We start from the raw sequence: 25,190 nt of genomic DNA on the forward strand, positions 1-25,190 counted from the left end.
TAATGGAAGAAATAATTGATGAGCTAGATTTTGTTAAAATTATAAACTTCTGCTCTGCAAAAGACACTGTCAAGAGAATGAGAAGACAAGCCCCAGACTGGGAGAAGATGTTTGCAAAAGACATATAAAGAACTGTTATCCAAAAAATATGGAGAACTCTTAAAACTCAACAATCAGAAAATGAACAACTCAATTTAAAAGAGCAACAAGGCCAGGCATGGTGGCTCATGCCTGCAGTCCCAGTACTTTGGGAGCCTGAGGCAGAAGGATCACTTGAGCCTAGGAGTTCAAGACCAGCCTGGGCAACACAGTGAGATCCCCCATCTCTAAAATAAATAAATAATTTGAAAAATTACCAAAACCTGAACACACACCTTGCCAAGAAGGTATGAAGCTGGCAAGTATGCATGTGAAAAGATCTTCAGCATCATATGTTGTTAGGGAATTGCAAATTAAAATCACAGTGAGAGGAGACACTGTGACACACCTATTCTGAATCTAAACACTGACAATACCAAATGCTAGTGAGGATACTAGCAAACAGAAGCTCTCACTCATTGCTGGTGGGAATGTAAAATGGTACAGTAACTTTGGAAAACAGTTTGGCCGCTTTCTTATAAAACCAAAAATACTTCACCATCTGATCCAGCAATTGTACTCCTTGGTATTTACCCAAATAAATTGAACATTTATGTCCACACAAAAACCTGTACACAGATGTTTATAAGCAGCTTTATTCATAACTGACAAAAGTTGGAAGCAACCAAAGTGTCTTTCAGAGGCTACGTGGTTAAATAAACTGTGGTATATCAAACAATGGAATATTATTCACTGCTAAAAAGAAATGAGTTATCAAGTCATGAAAAGACATAGAGCCCAGCCTGGGCAACATAGTGAGATCTTGTCTCTACTAAAAATAAAAAAATAACATTAGCTGGGTGTGCTGGCACACACCTGTAGTCCCAGCTACTCAGGAGGCCAAGACAGGAGGATCGCTTGAGTCCAGGAGATTGAGGTGGCAGTGAGCTATGACTGTGCCACTGCATTCTGGCATGGGCAACAGAGCAAGACTCTGTCTCTCAAAAAAAAAAAAAAAAAAAAAGAAAAGAAAAGAAAAAAGAAAAAAAGAAAAGACACAGGAAACATCAATCTGAAAGGTCTGCATACTGTATGATTTCAACTGTATGACCTCCTGGAAAAGGCAAAACTATGGTAAAAAGATCAGTGGTTGCCACAGGGAGGAGGGAGGGATGAATAAGGAGAGCACAGAGGATTTTTAGGGCAGTGAAACTATTCTGTATAATACTATTTTATGGCTATCAGTAAACTGATTCCAAAGTTTACATGGAGAGGCAAAAGACCCAGAATAGTCAACTCAGTATTAAAGTAGAAGAACAAAGTCAGAGGACTGACTTTACTGGACTTTAAGCCTTCCTATAAAGCTATAATGATCAAGACCATTCTCCTGCCTCAGCCTTCCAAGTAGCTGAGACTACAGATGTGCACCACCACACTATTCTGGAAATTATTCCATATGATGCAGAATACATGTATGTGGATACATGTATTTATACATTTGTCAAAAAACCATAGAATGTATAACACCAAAAGCGAACCTTAATATAAAGTCGTGGCCTGGTGTGGTGGCTCACACCAGTAATCCCAGCACTTTGGAGGCTGAGGCAGGTGGATTACTTGAGTCCAGGAGTTTGAGACCAGCTAGGGCAACAGAGCAAAACCCTGTGTCTACAAAAATACAAAAAAATTAGCCAGGTGTGGTGGCTTGCACCTGTAGTCCTGGCTACTCAGGGGCTGAGGTGGGAGGATCGCTTGCGCCTGGGAGGTCAAGGCTGCAATGAGCTGTGATTGTACCACTGCACTCCAGCTTGGGCAACAGAATGAGACCCTGAAAAACAAAACAAAAACATATATATATACACACACACACACACACACATATTTGATTGTAACTAATGTACCACTGTGGTTTGGGATGTCTATAGGGGGAGGTTATGTGTGTATAGAAACAGAGTGAATTGGGAACTCTCTGTTCTTTCTGTTCAATTTTGCTGTGAACCTAAAACTGCTCTAAAAAATAAGGGTTGTCCAGGTGCGGTGGCTCATGCCTGTAATCCCAGCACTTCAAGAGGCTGAGGTGAGTGGATTGCTTGAGCCCAGAAGTTTGAGACCAGCCTTGGCAACACAGTGAAACCCCATCTCTACCAAAAATACAAAAATTAGCCAATCTCATAACCTGGTCTCAAAATAAATAAATAAATAGATTTTAAAAATAAGGGTTATTCATTTTAAAAAGTGACAGGAAGATTCTGTGAGCAAACCTAATCCATAGGGGTTGTTCAGGCCCCATCAGACCCAGCTTTGCCTCCAAATTCAGGGCAGATGGTGGTCTGCTCGATTCAGTATCCTTTCATTTGCTTTTTCAGCAGCCAAGCAAGGGTCAGTGGGTAGACTGCTGGGAAAGACAGTCCTGCACAGCCTGTCAACCCTTGCAGTTTCAAAGCATGTGCCTCGGGCTTGGAACTTTTACTTACATGGTGATAAAGAGCCTCCACACCCTGTCCTGGGCTCACTGCCTTGTTTGGGAAGATCTTTTCCTGTACCAGGTTTGACATATACTTCTTTGTTCTGCTTAAACATGTGCATCATATGGTACCAAGCCAAACCCACTGCTATATCTGTTCTCAGTGGGAAGGGAATGGGGTCCTTCCCAGGCAACACACAAAGAGTGTATGCAGACCATCTGTCTGCCTTGGTTGCAGGGCAAGTCCCACTGGCCATGGGGAACCAATGCTCTCTATTGAAGCTGATCTTACTCTGTCTCTTCTCTGCATGAATAAAATGTTCTATCCAGTGCTTGTGTAAGTCTTGTCTTTCTTGACAAGCCCCAAACCTGCAAACCCTGCAGTGGCTTACCATCGCAGGACTGCTGCTTTTGGTGGTACTCATTGTTAAGCTCTGCTGTCCTCTACCCAGCAGGACTCCTCTGTTGGAGGTGGAAACAGGTGTCAGTTGCTTGACACCTGGTGACTGATATACCCCAGGTCTGGAACAGTAAATTCCAGTGCACATAGTGCACACTCAGTAAATTCTTTGTGAATGAAAGAATGAATGAGTATAGATAGATGTGGCTTCCAATACCCATACTGATACTTCCTACTTCTTTGTTCAGACAGAGAATAAGGAAAGCAGGAGGAGCAGGTTTGTTTGGGGCACAGGTGGAGTGAGTTGTTGGTGCCAGTGGAATGGTAACACATCATGAACTAATTCTATTAGTTGTCTCAAGTCTTGGAACTTCCACCTCCAGACTTTGTTTTTTTTTTTTGTTTTTTTGTTTCTTTTTGATACGGAGTCTCGCTCTGTTGCCCAGGCTGGAGTGCAGTGGCGCAATCTCAGCTCACTGAAAGCTCTGCCTCCTGGGTTCATGCCATTCTTCTGCCTCAGTCTCCTGAGTAGCTGGGACTACAGGCGCCTGCCACCATGCCCAGCTAATTTTTTGTATTTTTAGTAGAGACGGGGTTTCACCCTGTTAGCCAGGATGGTCTCGATCTCCTGACCTCGTGATCCGCCTGCCTTGGCCTCCCAAAGTGCGGGGATTACAGGTGTGAGCCACCGCGCCCGGCCTCAGACTTTCTGTAAGAGAGCTTTGCTCCCTTATGGGCTCTTGTAATGCCAAAGCTTTGCTTTCTAAGCCTGTCTCTGATACAGACTTATTACAGAAATCAAATACTAATATGATTGTTTCCTTTCCCCTTACATTCTCACTCTAATAAGGCCAGCACCCTCTCCTCTCTTCCTGCTTCTCTCTCTCTCTCTCTCTCTCTCTCTCTCGGCAATGGAAGTCAGTGAACAGGAGGAGGATCACTTCAGGGCCCTGAGGAAAAATAAAATTTTGAAGATTATTTAGTGATGTGATAAAAAACACTTGACATTAGAATGGCGAGTGAAAAAAAGGCAGGACAGAAGCAGTTGCCAAAAGATGAAATTGCAACAAATTTAGTTTAAAGACCAAATTAGGCCAGGTGTGGTGGCTCACGCCTATAATCCCAGCACTTTGGGAAGCTGAGGCGGGTGAATCACCTGAGGTCAGGAATTCAAGACCAGCCTGGTCAACATTGTGAAACCCCGTCTCTACTAAAAATACAAAAATTAGCTGGGCGTGGTGGTGGGCGCCTGTAATCCCAGTTACTCAGGAGGCTGCGGCAGGAGAATCACTTGAACCTGGGAGGCGGAGGTTGCAGTGAGCCGAGATTGCGCCACTGCACTCCAGCCTGGCTTCAGAGCGAGACTCTGTCTCAAAAATAAATAAATAATAGTAATAAAGACCAAATTAGGTTTTGTTAGTGATTCTAGATTCAGGCAACATCTCATTCTATAAAATAGAATGGGTATTCTGATAAGCTGAACAGAGTAGATTGGCTTTATGAGCAGAATAAGGCCAAATAAAGCAAAAATAGGGAACCAAAAGCAGACTGGTTGGCATTAGTTATTTCAGATTACTTTCCTTGTAAGGGTTAAAGCAGAGGGGACTTCGTTATCATACCAGCTAAATCTGGCCTGTTTGAGGATTTGGCTATTATCACAATAGAAACCTCCTAAGGGCCTGGGTTAGATACAGAGAAGATTGATTAGTCAACAGATGTTTATTGAGTACATACTATGTAGTGAGTGTTGTTCTAAGTACTTGAGGTATAGCAATGCATGTAAACAAAGATTCCATAGTTTTTCTTCCTCATGGCTATGGCCTGACTCAAAGATTCTTTTGCCCCCTCTATTACCAATAAAGTTTAAACTCCTCATGTATATTCCCTCCTGGCTTCCTGATCCTCTCTCTTTCTCTACTTTTATGTTCAGATGCAAGGAATATCCTCTGCAGAAAAAGATGGAAGGTGGAGGAGGGAGTTGAGTTCAATTTTTCATTTTAAGTCTTTCATTAGTACTACTTAATGCATCAGTATTTTTTTGATATAAATGATAATTTTAAAATTCATTTAAAATTGGATCACCTTCTAAAATCTCATATTAAAATATATTTTTCAGTATCTTAAAATTAGAGACAGAAGGGGGAATTCAGAGAAGATTAATTATACGATGTAATATAATATGTAATATATTTCAAATGGCCACAATTACACATAATTTAACTGTTTAAACATTTGTTCCGTGTTTTTCTTTTAGGAGAGTACCCTATTCCAGTGGATCACAGTAATCACCATCCTCAGATACATTGCCCTATTTTATTTTCATCCTAATATTTCAACCCCCCTCCCTCAAACTACAGAGAAGGGGCTGAATTTGAGGCCAGAAAAGGAGTGAAAATCCTACCAGGCCAGTTTGCCCACAGCTGATTCTCAGTGTTAACATCTTGTCTCTTTTCTCAAGTCACATTCCAGATCCCCATCTCAACACCCCAATTTTTTCTTCCCCATTTCAAAATAAGAAGAAAAAAATTAAGGAGGAAATTTCCCCCTTCTATTTGAAAGGCAGAATCCTGATGCACTTTAAATTCCAAAACAAAAGAAGCAAATGAACATACAATCCTTTAGCATGTGGTTTTTACATGTAGCAAGGAATCAGGGTAAAAGGATAATCTACTCCCAGGTTCTCAAATGTTGGAATCATCTGGAGATTTTAAAATCTAGGCTTGTCACTGTCTCACCCACAAAGATTTGGGTTGAATTGATATGAGGTATGGACTTTTTAAAAGCTCTAAGGAGGATTCTAATCTGCAGCAAAGTTAAGAACCACTGATTTACATGCACAGTTCTTTGCTGCTCCAAGTGTAGTCCAGGAACTGCAACATGGGTACACCTGGAAGTTTGTTAAAAGTATTCGTTGGTCCCTCCCCAGACCTCTTGAATTTGAATCTACGGTTTAACCAGATCCCAAGTGATTTGTATTCATATGCACATGAGAATTTGAGAATCTTACCTAGGGCTTTTACTAAGCAAACTGCCCCGATCTGAAAGAGAGTATATAGTGCTCAGGAAGTACAGCTAGCAAGAATATGCCTCCTACCAGAAAAGTGAAGAAACCTCATGGTTATAGGCTCGAGTGGTGTGACACTTGGAGAAATCAGGTATTAGCAGAACTCTGAGATTCAAGAAGCTGTGTATGTCTTAAAATCAAGTGCAGAGCACTTGGCAAGTGCTAGTGAAGCCAATCTGGTTGATCTGTTTGATCACACTAAATGTGGGTGTTATCCATGCTAACCACCTATCACGTTGAAAAACATCCAGTAAGTACATCCCAAACACACAGAACCTGCTCAAACTCTTCTATGATGGGAAAATTTTGTTCTGAAACATAACTTGAAAACTCTTCTCACCACTATGGGTGGTTCTGAATCACTCAAGAACATTATATCGAGTGGAAATTAATGGACAAATTGGGCATTGACAAGCAGTTTCTATTTTACTTTTTGCATGTGTTGGATATTTTCCAATCGCCCCTCCATATTCAGTCTCAGTCCTCAACCCTGCTGTGACACTTGGGAGACTGAGTTTCCTGGATTGCCCTCTGGCTTCCAGTTGGGTTGGGCCAATGGCAAGCCCTGGCAGGAGATCAGAAGAGAGCTGGGTTCAGGTTATTTATTATCCCAGCTTCCTTTGTGCTGGACTATGGCTTGGATGTAGCCCTCAACTGAAAGCCACAGGTTCTCTCAAGTAGCCTGCTCCTAGGGGTGAGAATAGCTTCTAAATGTTGCTAGCCATGGGATTCTGCACCACCCCGTGTTGCATTTCCTTAACCCTGTCCACTTTGTGTACATCGCCCCTTGTGAGCTCTCCCCACTTACCTTGTTTGAATGTGTCATCTGTTTCTCTATCACCTCACCACCATCTCCCTGGTGTTCAGGATCTATTCTCTGTTTCCATCTTTGGTGACTGGAGCATTAAAAAGGGGTGGATCAGATGAGTAAAGCAAAGCCTCAGGGCACAGATGGGCATCATGAATGCCTATCTGAAAGATCAATTCGCAACATGTTGCAGCCTACCACTAGGAAGCATAGACCAGAGGACTACCAGGACAGCAGCTTGCAGCATGCCCTCCAATGGCAGCATATGGCCTTATGGCTTTGGCTCTGCACCCTCAAGGTTCTCTGGCACTGGCAATAGATGACATTTGCTCCTACAGGGGGTGGGCAACCTCTCCATGTTGCTTCACCTCCTCTTCAAGCAGCCCCTCCACCCTCCCAACCTACTCCTCCCAGATTCCACATATTATTGGGCAATGGCATCATTGTTCACTCACCAGGTGAGCATAGTTAGAATTCACCCACAGGAGAAAACAAGTGAACGCCGTGGGAAGCTAAAGTATGGTGCACATCTGGGCTGGTTATGAACAGGTATTCCTGGGTATGGTGATGATGGGGATGAGCTCGTCTTGGAAAGGCAGGAGTTCTGGCACCTAGCTTCCCGTAGCATCTGGGTCCCCTCTTTGAAGGGTACCCAGGCGAAGAATGAGTGGCTCCCTTAACCCCTTCTCCTGGCCAAAAGTAGTCTGCTAGCTACTGCTGTCTCTATTTTCACTCCTAGCTTTGGATCCCTTTCTTCCCTGGAGGGAAAGAGGCCTTCAGGGCAGTCCCGCAGACACGACAGGAGGGATGTAAGAAAACAGGCGCGGCTGGGCATCCAAGCGTGGAAGGGAAGTCCACGGAGCGTGGAAGGGAAACCCAGCGGAGGGAGGTGGGAGATGTTGGGCAAACCCCGCCGCCCGCTGCACTGGAGCCGGAGAGAAGCAGAGACGTTGGGCCTCCCAGTTTCCTAGAGAGGCCGCGGAGGGCCTGGGGCGGTGACGCGCGTGCGCGATTCGAGCCGCCGGGAGGTAGGCGCGGGACCGGTGGCTGCGGTGGCGGCGGGTGGACCGATTGTCGCTCGGCGGCGAGAGTCGGTGAGAGGCCTGGCGGGGGGCGGGGGTGGGGGTGGCGGCATTGCGGGCGCAGGGCTCCCCGAAGGCCGCGGCATCCTCGGGCCTGCTCGGGCGGCGGACGGGGCCCAGCCTGGAGGCTGCGCCTGTGGCTGGGGTCTGGCGGTGGATCCCGCCCCCGCCACGCTGAGGGCGTATAGAGAACCTCTTTGCCTCCCGGGCGTCCAGGGTAGAGAATCTGGATTCTCCGGGCATTCTCATTTCATCCAATTATGCAAATAAAGCATATTTATCAGAGACAATTAGATAACACGGGAAAGTAGAAGAAAAGTAAAAGTAGCCGCAATCCTGAAATCTGTCTCCAGGCCTCCTGACATTTAAAATATCTGTGCATAATTCTGCACACGGACATCCATAAATATATATTATGAAATGAGAGCGTGCCATTGCTTTTTAAAAAACTTGTTAGTATTATTGTGAGGAAACAGTATTATGCCAAAATACACATAACATTTGCCATACAATACATAAACGTTTACCATTTAACCATTTGGAAGTGTATAATTCACTGACATTATGTACATCCATACTACTGCTTTTTAAAAATCATAATCTCCTGAATTTGTAGAATGCATTTGTTCGTATTTTGGCTAAAATTAGTGCTGGCATTATGACACCACGAAAACATTTTTTTTTTCGAGGATAATTAAGAAATCATATTAGCAGTTTATTTTCTGTAAGACACATTTACATGAAGCTCTAAATAGTGAAGTGACATTTGTGCAGAAAAATAGCAAAATCTTGTTTGTTAGGGTGATTATCTTTCACAATGAAATAACTAGTATATAAAATGCAGTTTTTAAACAAAGGCAGAGCTCTAACCTACAGCGATTGTAGCACACTCAGACTTGCACAGGCCTAAGAGATCAGAGAATTGTCTCCTTCCGAATTTATAAGTGGTGACCAGGAAAGAATGTTATTCTGTTTCAAACTGCTTGCAGTGCAAAACTGAAAACTCAGTATTAGGTTGGTTGTTTTGCGAGGAAGTGCCAGGGAGTGGTTTGAGCAGTAATTTGATTAAGCAGTTTCAGAGAGCCTTCATGTGTTGTGTGTGTCTGCGTGTGTGTGTGCATGTGTGTGTGTATGTGCATGCATGTGTGTGCATATTCAGGGACCAAAGAATTAGGCTGCTCTTTTATGTTATCTTAATGAAAGGCAGACACATGTTGGTTAGGAAAAAAAAAAAAAAAGTCTCACTGTAAGCCGAAAAGATGAGAATGTTTTGAAGATAAACCTCAGTATGCACTTAAAAAGGAAACTGACAAAAAGCATGAAAAATGGCAAGTATTCCACCAGTAGGTTTTCTGTGACTTCTCGTATCCAGGAAGAATTAGTGCATACGCAGTCTACGATGTCAGAGAGTAAACTATAGTAAAACATAACACTATATTTTGCAATTTTCAATATTTTGTATTAGAAACAATGTGAATGTACATTTCTGTGATTCTCAGGCGAATCGTTAGGTGTTCTGTAAGATTGAATTTATGAATTTATTTTTTTCCTTCCTAATCTTAAATTTCTTTTTTTTCTTATTTTATTTTATTTTATTTATTTTTGAGACGGAGTTTCACTTTTGTTGCCCAGGCTGGAGTGCAGTGGCGCAATCTCGGCTCACTGCAACCTCCGCCTCCCAGGTTCAAATGATTCTCCTGCCTTAGCCTCCCGAGTAGCTGGAATTACAGGCGTGTGCCACCACGCCCGGCTAATTTTTGTATTTTTAGTAAAGACGGGGTTTCACCATATTAGTCAGGCTGGTCTTGAACTCCCGACCTTAGGAGATCTGCCTGAGCCTCCCAGAATGCTGGGATTACAGGTGTGAACCACCGTGTCCAGCTCTTGTTTTATTTTACCATGTATCACTTGTCACTTTTTAGCATACCACGTATCTGTCTCCTCATACGCGCCTCAAGGCAGCACTGGAACATGTAGTAGGTTCTCAATAAATATATGCCAAATTAATGAAAGAAGGAATCCAAATTGGTAGATAAAAATCGACAGTATTAAATGTCCTCGATTTTTAGGAGCCACTTGCTAAGCTATTCTTTAATACCTGGCCGTGCGTAGTGGCTCATACCTGTAATCCCAGCACTTTCGGAGGCCGAGGCGGGTGGATCACATGAGGTCAGGAGTTCAAGACCAGCCTGGCCAACATGGTGAAACCCCCATCTCTACTAAAAATACAAAAAATTAGCTGGGCATGGTTGCGGGCACCTGTAATCCCAGCTACTCAGGAGGCTGAGGCAGGAGAATTGCTTGAATCCAGTAGGCGGAGGTTGCAGTGAGCGGAGGTCACGCCATCCTATGCTAGCCTGGGCAACAAGAGTGAAACCCCATCTCAAAAAAACCAAAACAAAACCTGTAATACCTAAAATGGAAATAAATCAGATAAAAATGATGACTGAATGACTGGAACTTTGCAATCTAAGATAAGACAAACTTTTTTGAAACAGAGTTAGCGCTCTTTCGCCCAGGCTGGAGTGAAGTGGCGCGATCTCAGCTCACTGCAACCTCGGCTGCCCCCCCCCCCGCCCCCCCCGCCCCCGCGGGTTCGAACAATTATCCGGCCTCAGCCTCACGAGGCCTCACGAGTAGCTGGGATTACAGGCATGCGACACCACGCCCAGCTAATTTTCATATTTTTACTTTTGAACTCCTGACCGCAGGTGATCCACCTGCCTCGGCCTCCCAAAGTGCTGGAATTACAGGAGTAAGCCACCGTGCTTGGCCGACAGACTTTTTATTTGGAATAATTGTAGACTTACAAAGGGTTGCAAACATTTTAGAGTTCTCTTACACCTTTTACGTAGTTTGTCTAAAGTTGCTATCTTGGGTTACCATAGCATGTTCATCAAAATTAAAAAATTTACGTTGGTACAGTACTATTAATTAAACTGCAGGCTTTTAAAAGTTTATCTTTTTTTTTTTTTTTAACGTTCTTTTTCCATTGTAGGATCCAAACTAGAATTCCTCATTACATTTAGTTGTTATGTTTACTTGGTCTGCTTCAATCTGTGACAGTTACTTAGTCTTTCAAAACACTTTTGAAGAAGTGTTTTATATTTGGTTTTTTTGAAACGGAGTTTCGGGTGGGAGTGCAATGGCGCGATCTCGGCTCACCGCAATCCCCGCCTCCCGGGTTCAAGTGATTCTCCTGCCTCAGCCTCTGGGCAGGAGAGTAGCTGGGATTACAGGCATGCGCCACCGCGCCAGCTAACTTTGTATTTTTAGTAGAAGCAGGGTTTCACCGTGTTGGTCAGGCTAGTCTCAAACTCCCGACCTCAGGTGATCCGCCCACCTCGACCTCCCAAAGTGCTGGGATTACAGACCTTAGCCACCGCGCCCGGCCTTGTATTTGTATTTTTATAAAGTCCCTCAATTTGGTTGCATCTCAAGTTTTCTGTCAAGTTTTGCCACTCGAACCTTACTGTCTTTCTCCTAGTCATCGGTAATTATTTGGGGGAAGATAGTTTACTGCTTTGCAAATGAGATAGTTTCTCTTTGAACTTTGGTCTAAGTAGCATTGATTGATTGATCTTGCCTACAGCAATGACTACTGTGGTGTTGGGATTTGACTTTCTCTTTCCTTCGTTCCTTCTAAGCATTCATTGGATACTTACATATGATTCTCATTCATTCAAAGTATTCATTGGAATACTTTGTGAGGAAGAGCTATCCCTTCTCCCCTGTTATTTATTTATTCAATCAGTTATATTATTTTGTGCTTTGGATACTTATTTTATTCATTGCCCTAGAAAGCAGTACTATTGTTATTTTATTGCTGAACTTATTGTAGCTCTTTGACTATTGGGAGCTGTGTCCCTTTGCCTGATTTTTTTTTTCCAGTCCTTCCCTAGTTTTTGTTTTCTGGTACCCAAAACCCTTATATTTTGCTCTCCGGCCTGGCATCAGTCACTTCTCCAAGGATCCCTGTTTGTTGTTGTTGTTTGTTTTAATTGGAGAATAGTGTAGTATTTAGAAATCAAATTTTGGGCACTCCCATTATAAGTTTATTTCTTAATTGGTAAATGAATATAAATATTATTTTAAGGCTTTAAATATATACTGAAAGCATTATTTTTTATTTTTTATTTTTTATTTTTTGAGATGGAGTTTTGGTCTCATTGCCCAGGCTGGAGTGCAATGGCATAATCTTGGCTCACTGTAACCTCCACCTCCTGGGTTCAAGCGATTCTCCTGCCTCAGCCTCCTGAGTAGCTGGGACTACAGGCATGCAGCACCACGCCCACTAATTTTTGTATTAGTAGAGACGGGGTTTCTCCATGTTAGTCAGGCTGGTCTTGAACTCCCGACCTCAGGTGATCTTGCCTCAGCCTCCCAAAGTGCTGGGATTACAGGCGTGAGCCACTGCACCCGGCCCAGCCTGCATTTTTTCCTAAGTTGTGATTATTTTAGAAACTTGTTTGCTTAGTATCAGTTTATATACCTTCTATACACTTAAACTGGTAGGAAAACACAAAAATAAGAGACTAGTTCATGGGGACATTAAAAGGAAAACAAAGAAATTACATTGGCCATGAGGTGAAGAAACAACGTAACAGAAGAAAATCTCCTTGAAAAGTATCAAGATCTTGGTTTGAAGTTTCCCTGTTCTTTTCAAAGCCATTTTCTTTGTGGGAATAAAACTGGGTTAAGGTATAAAGCTCTGGGGGGAGAGTCCTGAGAATAAGATCCAGCTCAGATTCCTTCCCAGTCCTCAGTGTAATTGTGATATAATCTCAGCAAGAAGATAAATGAAGCTTTTCTTCTATCCTCAAAAGCTAGTTGGGACTTGGGAGAAGCCTGTGGCATTAAGATACCTGAATTTCATTGGCAGGCTCAGCTATCTGCTGGGGTAGCTATGTTCACTATGCTTTGGGTCTTTGCTTCAGAGTTTGAGAGGCCCATGAGGTCTTAGCTTTATTCATGTTCATGATTGCAGAGGCTGGGCTAAACTTTCTTTGACTCAAGAACTGGAATCCTCACTATATTCACAGGCATTCGCTCTGACTTTTCTGTTAGTCTTCTCATCACCTCTTTACAAATACATTACTGCCAGGCAAGGTGGCATGTGCCTATAATCCCAGCTACTCAGGAGGCTGAGGCAGAAGAATCATGTGAGCCCAGGCGTTCAAGACCACCCTGGGCAATATAGTGAAACTCTTGTTCCCCCGCCCCCCTCCAAAAATCTGGAAGTTAGCTGGTGTGGGCGGGGGAAAAAAGTCACTGACCCTTTTGGACATTTGTGCAGCAGCTGCTTCAGAACGTCCTGCTTGGAGACTTATTTTTGGAGCTGATTTGACTGTGGGTGTCAATTTCCTGAGTTTGGTCAGTGCCATTGATATTTTTCACTGGGTACATTTCTTAAAAGTGTTTCTGGCCTCAATTTCTTTCTCTTTAACTTAATTGCCAGATTTATCTTCATCTTTAGCAGCATTTTAGTTCTTTTCGTACTTTGGTTTTCTTTCTCTTCTGTCTGTTCTGCAAGTTTGGCCATGAAAGTCTCTCTCCTTTTTCTGTTTTTCAGCTTTCTCCTGATAAGGTGTTTCTCCTTCCCTTTTGTGCTGCTGGAACCCACCGAGGCTGGAGCCTGCTCCTCTTGGTCCTGAAGCTCCCACTGCTTTTCAGTCTTCAAGTCTCCTTTTATAGGCCTTCATTTATTTATCTCTTCTTTCATTTTCCCTTTTTTTTTCTTTGAATACTTATTCTTTCTCCACTCCCTTTTTTTACAGCAAGGCCTCAGTTCTCTGCCAGAACTGTAGCAGCTTCCTCAGCATGTGTGATCCCTAATGTAGCTCTTTTCTTGCCTCTCCTTGGCCCTTAGAGTAGGACTGTAGTTTCTTTGTTTTTGTAGGATGATTGCATGCCTTCTAGCGTGAGTCTTCACATCTTAGTTTACTGTCATTTCTTTTGACAGTATTAGCAGCACTTGCTGAGCACAGAGGACATTGGATAGGTATTAGTTCAGAGCAAATGTAGAAGGTGGTGGCTCTGTTTTAATATCATAAGTGTCACTCCTTTTACATTTGCTTCACAGTGGTGGGAGATGGAAGGGGTCAACATTATCAGGGGATATGACCTTCATCTGTGACTTTGTGCACAGGGTAGTGGGACCACTTTGCAACAAGTTCTGAGACCTGTTGTCCATCTCACACTTTTTGTAGACTCTCCAGTTCTTGTCTCGTGAGTCTTCAGTTTGTCAATTCAGTGACTATTTATGAGCATTTTTGGAGCCTGGAGTAGATTGATGGCTGTTACTGATGGGTCTTTTCCACCAATAATGTCTGGGTACTTTTACTCCTAGATAAAGAAGCTTTTAGGGACAAGAAGATACTGATGAGAATGCTCTCCAGACTGAACCAAGAGTCATATTGGAGAAATTCTGGATGCAGGTGATTCATACAGTCAGCTGATCCTGTGTCTGTGGAACATTAATGGCAGCACTACCTGTATTTCTCTTTTTCTTCAACTTTTATTTTTTTTCTTCCATTGTTGCTGGCTACTACTTTTCTTTGTTTCTGTTTTCTTTCTGGATAGGTTTTTTTGTTGTTTTGCCTTTTTGTTTTGCATGTTTTGTTTTGGTAGCATTTTGCTCTTCTTGTTCTCCACCTCACTTGCCTGTTTTTTTTTTTCCCCCTTACATCTGTTCACCTGGAGAACTTCCTTTTGTAGTTGCTTGAGCTGAAGCCATTGTTTGTGCTCAAGTCCCCCCTCAAGAATGTGCTGTCCCTTCCACTGTGCTTCTGCCATCTTCAGTCCTATGAGTTGCTACTCAATTGCTTTGCTTCTTAAGCAGAATTATTGATCACTTTGCTGTTTATAAATGTAATGGGTAACAATTTAGGCAATATAGGCAAATAAGGAAGGAGAGCCCTGTCATCTCACCTCCCAGAGGAAATCATGACTAAAAACACTTTGGTAGTGAGGCTTAGGAGCTTTTATGTGCATACATAAACTGTGCTTTACTTTTCATTTGCTTTAAATTGTAAATGACAGTATAACTATGCTTTCTAATACTTGCTTTTCAATTTACTTTTCTTTTAGGAAATAGAAGACAAAAAAATATAAAGTTGCTTTTAAATGCAATTCTCAGCTGGGCGCGGTGGCTCAAGCCTGTAATCCCAGCACTTTGGGAGGCCGAGGCGGGCGGATCACAAGGTCAGGAGATCGAGACCATCCTGGCTAACACCGAAACCCTCTCTGCCTCTACTAAAAAATACAAAAACTAGCCGGGCGTGGTGGCGCATGCTGTGGCGGCGCCTGTAGTCCCAGCTACTCAGGAAGCTGAGGCAGGAGAATGGCGTGAACTGGGGTGGAGCTTGCAGTGAGCTGAGATCAAGGCCACTGCACTCCAGCCTGGGGCACAGAGCAAGACTCACCTCAAAAAAAAAAAAAAAAAAAAAAAAAAAAAGCAATTCTCTACCTTCCTATCCCCACCACCAGTAAGAGTTTTTGTAAATTCTTCCAGGCTTTTAGAATTTGTTTGAGTAGTTATAGGTACATTTCACATACATGTGTATACACACACGATTGTACATTTTCTTTTTCACAATTCGTATTTAGGATGTGTTTTTAAACTTAGCACATATTTTTGTTATTATTGGGAAAAGCAGTCATGCACAGTTTCTCTCTCCTTACTTGGCTGCGTAGGAGTGTCCTTGGATGCCAGGCATTGTGGCTCATGCCTGTAATCCCAGTGCTTTGGGAGGCCAAGTCAGGAGGATCTCTTGAAGCCAGGAGTTTGAGACTGGCCTGGGCAACATAGTGAGGCCCTATCTGTTAAAAAAAGGCAGGGTGAGGGTGGTACATGTCTGTAGTCTCAGCTATTCAGGAGGTTGAGGTGGGAGGATCACTTGAGCCCAGGCGTTTGAGGCTGCAGTAAACTATGGTCGTGTTACTGCACTCCAGCCTGGATGACAGAGTGAGAAAAAAGAGTGGCCTTGGGCCCAAAACATTTCCTTACGAAAGAGTGAAAGAGTCCTCACAACCTTTGCTGGGTTTAACATCTTGTGAGGGACTATCTTGTTTTTCTGCACTTGATGTACTCCTCTATTCTGTTTTTTGTTTTTGTTATTGTTTTTGTTATTATTATTTTTTTTTGAGATGGAGTTTTGCTGCATGTCACCCAGGCTGGTGTGCAGTGGCATGATCTTGGCTCACTGCAACCTCCACCTCCTGGGTTCAAGTGGTTCACCTGCCTCAGCCTCCTGAGTAGCTGGGATTACAGCCATACATCTCCACGCCTGGCTAAGTTTTGTGTTTTTAATAGAAATAGGGTTTCACCATGTTTGCCAGGCTGGTCTTAAACTCCTGACCTCAGGTAATGTGCCCACCTTGGCCTCCCAAAGTGCTGGGATTACAGGCATGAGCCACCGTGCCGGGCCTCCTTTGTTCTGTTTCTAAGTGCATGAATCAGTAGCCCTCATTCCTGCTCCTAGCTTTCTGCATTTCAGACCCCACAGAGGAGGGATTTAAGGTCCTTCTACTGCAATATGAAGCGTGTATACACACACCACCTGTGTAGACTGTTGAGTGGTTCTGCTGGCCATGAGGGACCAACACATTGCAAGTGGCTGGATCTTGTGCACTCTCTGTCTCCATAAGTAAACATTGTATCTCTTGAGCTAGGTGGGGGTGGTGTCTTTTCTGAGTGACCTCAAGTCATACACTGTCTCTTCCTTGGGTGACACCTAGTTGCCTTGTAACCTTAGCTACAGAGCCTTATCACCTGGCATATGGTGAAGCAGTCATGTTGATGTATAACAATTCTAGTACATTCCTTTTAGGTGTGTGAGTATTTCATCCTATAAAATACTTTTTTTTTTTTTTTTTTTTAAGAGACAGACTCTCACTATCCTCCCAAAATACTGGAATTACAGGCATGAGTCACTGCACCTGGCCAAATGCTTCACTTTTATAACCTCCCAAGAGGTTCACCTTGCCTGCTGCCTTGACAGAGCTGATTCATCAAGACAGGGGAATTGTAATAGAGAAAGAGTAATTCATGCAATAGAGAAAGAGTAATTCAGCCAGCTGTGTGGGAGACAGGAGTTTTATTATTACACAAAGCAGTCTCCCCCAGCATTTGCAGAGCAGTTTGTAAGGATAATTGGTGGGTTGGGGGAAGCCAGTGAGCCAGGAGTGCTGATTGGTCAGAGATTAAATCAGAGAGAGTCACAACTGTCTTTCTTGTGCTGAGTCAGTTTCTGGGTGGGGGCCACAAGATCAGATGAGCCAGTTTATTGATCTGGGTTGTGCTAGGTAATCCATCAAGTGCAGGATCTGCAAAATATCTCAAGCACTGATCTTAGGAGCAGTTTAGGGAGGGTCAGAATCTTGTAACTTCCAGCTGCATGACTCCTAAACCGTAATTTCTAATCTTGTGGCTAATGTTAGTTCTATAAAGGCAATCCAGTTCCCAGGCAAGAAGGAGGTCTGCTTTGGGAAAGATCTGTTACTGTCTTTATTTAAACTATAAACTATAAGTTTCTCCCAAAGTTAGTTCAGCCTGTGCCCAGGAATGAACAAGGACAGCTTGGAGGTTAGAAGCAAGATAGAGTTGGTTAAGTTAGATCTCTTTCACTGTCTCAGTCATAATTTTGCAATGACAGTTTCAGTGCCTCCCTTTGGGTTGTATGACACCTTAATAAAATGTAGGTTATGAAGGAGGGAAAAGACCGTTGATTGCTCTGGCTTCTTCCTGCTGACAGGGGACATAGTGAGAATGGGAGTGAACCCCAACATGAGAAGAGTAGAACTGCTTTGCAACTGTCTGAGTGTACTCCTGCAGGCCTGGCTGGGCGTTCATGGCTTGCATGACAACATTAGTATTTTCATTTGTAATTTTACTACAGTGTTTACGTGAAACAGCCTACTGTAAGGTAAAGAATGAGTCCTAGGATGAGGAGTACAATTCCCAATTTTAAAAGCAAAGATTTGAAAGTATTAGTTTGGGAACTTCTAACCCACAAAGAATTTATAATTTAGTTTAAACTGCAGAGAAAAAGCCTCAGGAACAGTGAACAACACTGTACTATAGTTTTGAAGCATAACTTTCTCTCTCCAGTCCCCATTTTTATTAAAAACAAATCTTGATAGAACTGATTTGTTTACAAAATAAACTTTAGTCTTACTGTGCTTGGCCTGATTGTTTGCATAAAGTGCCCCAAGAATAATTATTTTTCACTTAGGCTTTTTAAGTTGGCTTTGCTAGAACTCTGTTCCATGCAGAATCTCAGTTAAGACTTTTTAAAAGCCGAGCCCAGCCATGGGTTTGTACTCTCAAATACCTGTGAGTTGGGCAAATTCCTCTCCTCTTCAGGTCCCAAGGTAACTTGGGGTTCCTGGACCTGTTAGAAAGTGACATTCTTTACTTACCACAGGTCGTCAGGAACCTTGTACAGAGACTGTGTGGGCAAGGTATGAGGCCAGATTCCCCAACAGGCTTTAGTTGGCTCTGTAAGTCAACTTTGATTCTTTAAAGGAAGCATGATTTCTTCAGCTGTGTCCTGTTACAAAAGGAAACAGATTCTTCTGGCACTTACTCAATGAACTGTACTGCCATTGAGAATATTCACAAATAGTTTCCAAATTCTGGATAAATCAGGTAGAAAGGAACAAATATGCTTCAAATTTTGTTCGCAGGAGAATATTTTACTCGTTAAAAGTTGCAAATAGCTCTAAAGAAATAAGTTATCTTAACTCTGAAAACAAAAGGTTTAGCAGTGTTTAACACATTAACTTTCCATGAGAGTCCTAGGAGCTTGTTTTATTCTCTATTCCAATAGCACAATTTTTAAAGTTATCTGAGACTGGCACTTAGAGTCCTACATCTGATTATAAACTGCCTTTTGAAAAGGACCAAAGCAAGACAAAATATCTGTGGATGACAAAAATCTGTAGCCACTATGAAAGCTACAATTGACTAGGAATTTTGGTTACTTCTGTGGCGTACAACAATTTTACATAACAATTATAATAATGTGCACTAAATTATGTCAGCATTATAGAAGTTTCCCATAATTTTGGAACACATACTGATAACATATTTAAACACAGTCCCAAGTAAACCAAACACCATTCATTCTTCTATTTGAAAGTGTTTATTCTAATATTACAATCTCCAGAGTTAATTAATCAGAATCCTGCATTTAAGAGCACCTGTTAAATTTTATACCAGATTATAAAACCATATTTTAAAGAGGACCAAGATGAGACAATTGTCTGTGGATGACAAAAACATTTTAGGGCAGCCACAGTTAAAGACACGATTGACAAGGAAATTTGCCACCTCCATGGCATACAGTGTGTTAACATAGTTATAATTATTACTGATAACATATACTAAGTCATATTAGTATTATAGGGGTTTTACATAATTTCAGAACATATACTAATAACACACTTGCACAAATCTAGGCCACAGAAAGCCAAACACCATTTTATATTTGACAATGCTTCCTGTAGGATTTTTGTACCAAAGAAGCCAAATGCCATTTTTGGACTTTAGAGGACCGAATATCTAAAATTCTAGGTTGGAAAGAGACATAATTTATAATTTGATTTTGGAAAGTTTGTCAATTAGCAAAGGTTTAAAACACTGGATATCACAAAATAGAATCCCAGGTCACCATAAATCATTCATTTGGCCAAAATTCCAAAAAAAAATTTTAAAAAGAAAAACCTTTACTCTGATAGAGGAGACTTAGCTTTCCAAAGAAGACCCAATGAACATAGCATGAGGCCAACCGAATCTCTCTTCTCTCCTTTTTTTCCCTGCCATTTACCCAAAGGAGAAAACAAAACCCTTTTATTATCTTTTAACATTACTTAAAAATCATCTTCAAAAGAGAAAACCAAATTTCATTTTTGCATTAATGCATCTTTAATGTTAAAGCTAGTTTTTGTTTGTTTGTTTGTTTGTTTTTGAGACAAAGTCTTGCTCTGTAGCTCAGGCTGGAGTGCCGTGGCGTGATCTCAACTCACTGCAACCTCCACCTCCCAGGTTCAAGCGATTTGCCTTCCTCAGCCTCCAGAGTAGCTGGGATTAGAGGCGCGCGCCACTGCACCCAGCTAATTTCTTGTATTTTTAGTAGAGAGGGGGTTTCACCATGTTGGCCAGGCTGGCCTTGAACTACCAACCTCAGGTAATCCTTCCGCCTTGGCCTCCCAAAGTGCTGGGATTACAGGCGTGAGCCACGGTGCGCGGCCTAAAGCTAGTTTTTTAAATAAAAGTTTGTATCTCTATCCAGTTTTAATTAGTTTGACCATAAGATAAGATTTTCATAAACTTTTTAGACCCCTTTACAATTTTCCATCAAACAGCAGATCAGTTTTCTAAGAAAACCCTGTTATTCGGACACATGGGCCCGGATTTTGGCCCCACATCACTATGATTTTAATTTTTTAACCTATGGAAAAAAGCTAAATAATTTCTTTTAAATCTTAGCCAACTTGTTTATACCTACAGAATTTTTACAGGATCAACCCTTCACAAACCCTTTTCACTTTGCTTAAACCTTCAGTTTTGTTCCATTCCTCTTTTAGGTGAAGACAATCCTTAAAACCCTCTGAAATGGACAAAATTACATTCCCTTTAACAAAAGCCATGTTCCCATGCCTTCTTAAAATCTTTTACCAAAAACACATTTTCTACACACCTTGTATGTAAAACTGTTTCTCCAGTGGTCTCAATTAAATGTTACAATGTTAACTCTTAGCAAATTTTATTTTTAGTGGAAAACGTGATAAGCGATTTTTTGTTTTGGAGATGGAGTCTCGTTCTGTTGCCCAGGCTAGAATGCAGTGGTGCAATCTCGGCTCACTGCAACCTCCACTTGCTGGGTTCAAGCAATTCTGCTGTCTCAGCTGCCCGAGTAGCTAGGACTACAGGCGCATGCCACCATGCCCAGCTCATTTTTTGTTTTTTTTTAGTAGAGACGGAGTTTCACCATGCTGGCCAGGCTGGTCTCGAACTCCTGACCTCGTGATCTGCCCACCTCGGCCTCCCAAAGTGCTGGGATTACAGGCGTGAGCCACTGTGCCCAGCCAAGCAAGCAATTTTAATTATGTATTTGGGGTGGAGCCTAGGATATCAGACAGAAATGATGATAAGGTCTGACTCTTTTTAGCATAGCTAATGGGCATGGCTCTCCATATGTCCCAAGGCCTTGTCTATAATCTAATGCTCCAAAATAGGTAAATTGAACAATTCTCAGAAGTCAAAGAAACAATTTGACCTTAAAGCATTTGGCAAATCTGATATCTTAATTTAGACCAAATGTCTCCATTTTCAAGACATTTTATTTTATCTTTAAAACTGTCTTTATTTCCAAAAGAATATTAAAGTCACGTGAACAAAAAGGCATTAAAAGTTTTAATTTTTCTGACAAAATATTTGATTTAAGCGCTTACTTTCCTAAGCCAATCAGAGCTCTTTTGTATATAAACATACAACATATAGAAACACACAGACAGAAGATTCAGCCCTTATAAGATTTTTCATTTGCCAGTTTCTTGGTTGGATTACTGGCTTCAGAGTTGAGCCCTTGGAGGAACAGGGCCAGGAAAGCATGTGTTTCTAGGGCCACATAAGCAGCAAGTAAGCAGCTGAAGGCAAAGACAGATCCCCAAAATTAAGGGGGCCTTTTTATATATATATATATATATATTTTTTTTTTGAGACGGAGTCTCGCTCTGTCGCCCAGGCTGGAGTGCAGTGGCCAGATCTCAGCTCACTGCAAGCTCCGCCTCCCGGGTTCCCGCCATTCTCCTGCCTCAGCCTCCCGAGTAGCTGGGACCACAGGCGCCGCCACCTCGCCCGGCTAATTTTTTGTGTTTTTAGTAGAGACGGGGTTTCGCCGTGTTAGCCAGGATGGTCTCGATCTCCTGACCTTGTGATCCGCCCGTCTCGGCCTCCCAAAGTGCTGGGATTACAGGCTTGAGCCACCGCGCTCGGCCAAGGGGGCCTTTTTATACTGGTTCCTGGATCCCCAAAAGGAGGGGAATGCTAGAGAAGACAGTGCAGTGCTGCTGCTGCCTTTTTTTTTTTTTTTTTTTTTGAGATGGAGTCTCACTGCAACATCCAAGCTGCAGTGCAATGGTATGGTGTCAGCTCACTGCAACATCCGCTTCCCAGGTTCAAGCGATTCCCCTGCCTAAGCCTGCCGAGTAGCTGGGACTATAGGCACGCACCGCCATGCCTGGCTAATTTCTGCATTTTAGCAGAGACAAGGTTTCACCATATTGGCCAGGCTAGTCTCGAACTCCTGACCTCAAGTGATCCGCCCACCTCAGCCTCCCAAAGTGCTGGGATTACAGGCATGAGCTACCGTAACCAGTCGACAGTGCAGTGCTTCTACCCTGCATTTCATTGCAAGGCAACCCAAACCGAATTATCCCATTTTGTAATCAGCCCATCTCTCATGGGAGTCTCATCTCCCAGTGGGAGGTGGGGATGTTTCCTTATCTTCCAGGTGGCCAAGAGCATGCTTCTCTGATCCAAGTGTGCAGAATCAAGTATCCCTCCGTAGTTACTCTTAGCCATCCCTTAAAGTATACGTAGTTATTACACACCAAAGCTCTCTCATAATGCGAAGTAATTTCTGATACCCCAATACTCAAAAACGTCAGATAACACAACGCAAAACAGAACAGAGCCTTTGATTTTGAAAGAGATCTATCAGCTTTTAATTCCTATGATTTCATGAGGAAAACAGAGGTGGCTTGTTTGTTTCCCCCAAAACAGGGTTTGTGGTGCCTCGTCTGTTTTTCCCAATGAGTCGCAGGCTACCAGAAGTTATCTTAGGGCCTCTCATCTGTGCATTAAGAGTGGCAAGACAGGCTGGGCTCCGTGGCTCACACCTGTAATCCCAGCATATTGAGAGGCTGAGTCAGGCAGATCACCTGAGGTCAGGAGTTCAAGACCAGCCTAGCCAACATGGTGAAAGCCCATCTCTACTAAAAATACAAAAATTAGCCGGGTGTGGTGGCAGGCGCCTGTAATTCCAGCTACTTGGGAGGCTGAGGCAGAAGAATTGCTTGAACCTGGGAGGCAAAGGTAATGCAGTCGAGCTGAGAAGAAAAAACATTTTTCCAGAAAAACAAGTTCCAAGAAGAAAAAGAAGAGACCTTTTAAATATACCTATAGCTTGTTTATCCACTTTTAATTAAGCTTTTAACCATAGCACTCTTAAAAAAATGCTTTAAATATTTTTTATTACCCAACTTTAGCCATACCAAGCGGCCAATGTTTTTGGCTTTTGAATTTTACTGCAGGTAACTTCCCACATGAAATTAATCAGATTTCACTAAGGTTATAACTTAGCCATGGACACACGGGTGTCTCAAAGAGATGGTAAGCAGTTTCTTTTTTTTCTTTCTTTCTTTTTTTTTTTTCCAAGATTTAGAATCTCCCCCAGGGTAGTTTAGAGAAAGGAAAATTCAAGATAGGAAATCAGAAACTATTCATGGGCGGGTGGGGAACCTCAATAAATGGAAAAGTTACATAAATAAAAAACCAGAAAGGAATCATTCCGGAAGCCAAGAATAGAACCCAGGCTGCCATTGTCATAAAAGCAAAGCCTTAGCTACTGAGTTAGAGCAATGAGCAGTTTCTATGGTTCTTCCCAGAAGGAGCCTAGAGAAGCCAATTGCAAGCTTGCAAAGTTTTTTAACTACTCAAGATAATTTTTAGGGCTATGACACGAACCTCAAAATTCCTGTCCTCTGGATGGTGGAAACCAAGAGAAAGTATCCCCACGTGGTCACAAGGTTAAGCTCTTAAGGACAGAAAACAAGACACATTTCATACGGTATTGGTTTCAGAGACCTGTAGCAAAAAGTAACTGTTCAACCTGCTAGGCTGGCTTGAAAAGCAGGCTTATAGGGGTCCTAAACCCATATTCTATCCTGTGATACTCCTTTCTCCATTACAGAACACAAAAAGACAAATTCTTAGCGCAAAGTACACCAGATTTGCTGCCGCCTAAGACTAGTTTCTATTAAACCCTTGCAGAGAAACCAATAGTGACGTTTACCCAGACAAGGGAAAGAGAGAGAGACCAAAAACTTGCCTGGTAAGCCTTTCTTACCCTTTTTTGCTGGCATACCAGGTTTCTGGGCTCCTTTTCTCTGCAGCTTCCAGAAGAATGGAGCAGCTTCTGATGACCATCCTCACTGTGCCATAGCTGTGGGGTTTAAGCCACTTTACAAAAGAAAATCACTCTTTCCTGTTTTATGGAACCATAGGCAAGATTCTTAATTTGCCCAACAGGCTGCATGGGGAACCGAAATAACGTTTTCTATCCCAGCAAAACACACATAACAAAACAAACATTAGTCACCTTGTTCAGCACCCAAAGCCAACCTGACAGAGCTCAAACTTCTTCCCATTGGTCCCTGTTGTCTTTGATCCATTCCAGATGGGAAGGGACAACCTGTGAATGGTGATTCACAATGGGGTCTCTGGGCAAGGGGAAGAGCAGATAGTCATCCCAAGAGACAGACCTGTTGAGCGTTGAGCCTTCTTTAGAGCTCATCGAATGTAACCAGACAAATAAGGAGGGTTCTTTGAGTTAGGCCTGCTGGACTTCTATCAGGAACGCCTCTGAGATCCCTTCCACATAAACAAACACATGCAAAGGTGAGGCAGACAGAAGGCCTTCCAAATCAGATCCCTAACTAAACTATCCTCCTATTCTCGGTCTGAGAAACCTCTAAATCCTCCTCATTGAGTTAGAAGTCGTCCAAACCAGGACTCTTCCTACTGGTTAGAAAGAGTCCTTCAGGAGCCAAACAGACACCCCGCAATGGTGCTACAGACACAGACGCTCCATGGTGGAGCTACAAACAGACACCCCATAATGGGGCTACAGACACCACACCATAGGGCCACAGAAGCTGCTGGGAGAAGGAAGAAGGCATTGGCAACGCCTAGGATATTCACCAATGCAGACACCCTGCAGTGGGGCTACAGACAGACACCCTGTGATAGGGCTGCAGTTAAGGGATGTCCCCGCAGGACTGTTTCTCCATTCTATTAAATCTGTGGACATTGGGTCGGCAGTGCCCCACCAGTAGAGAGAGTACCAGAATCAGCCCCCGGTTCCAAAAGAACTAGGTGGCTGCTTGGGCTGCCTTCTGGATCCATCGCTGGAGGGGGGGCCACTGAACCAGGGACAGGTAGCCACAAGGGCAGTCCCGGACAAGCCCCCAAATTTGTAACCGCCCAAGGAGTAAACTTTGCCTGC

At 42.8% G+C, this 25,190-nt stretch overlaps 1 protein-coding gene across 3 annotated transcripts in view; it reads left to right on the plus strand.

Moving 5' to 3' along the window:
• Nucleotides 1-7,790: 7,790 nt before the first annotated feature.
• The window catches only part of ZNF445 (zinc finger protein 445), a 37,166-nt gene continuing 19,766 nt past the window's right edge, over nt 7,791-25,190 (plus strand). For 2 of the 3 annotated variants that reach the window (XM_031663422.1, XM_009201030.3), the window contains exons 1-2: nt 7,796-7,908; nt 14,246-14,333. The gene's annotated coding sequence lies outside the window, so the exon portion shown is untranslated. Of the gene's footprint in view, nt 7,909-14,245; nt 14,334-25,190 lie in introns of all 3 variants that reach the window. The other variant, XM_009201029.4, reaches the window with a different exon arrangement.

This window comes from Papio anubis, chromosome 2, assembly GCF_008728515.1.
Source record: "Papio anubis isolate 15944 chromosome 2, Panubis1.0, whole genome shotgun sequence".
In the NCBI taxonomy this organism is placed as follows: Eukaryota; Metazoa; Chordata; class Mammalia; order Primates; family Cercopithecidae; genus Papio; species Papio anubis.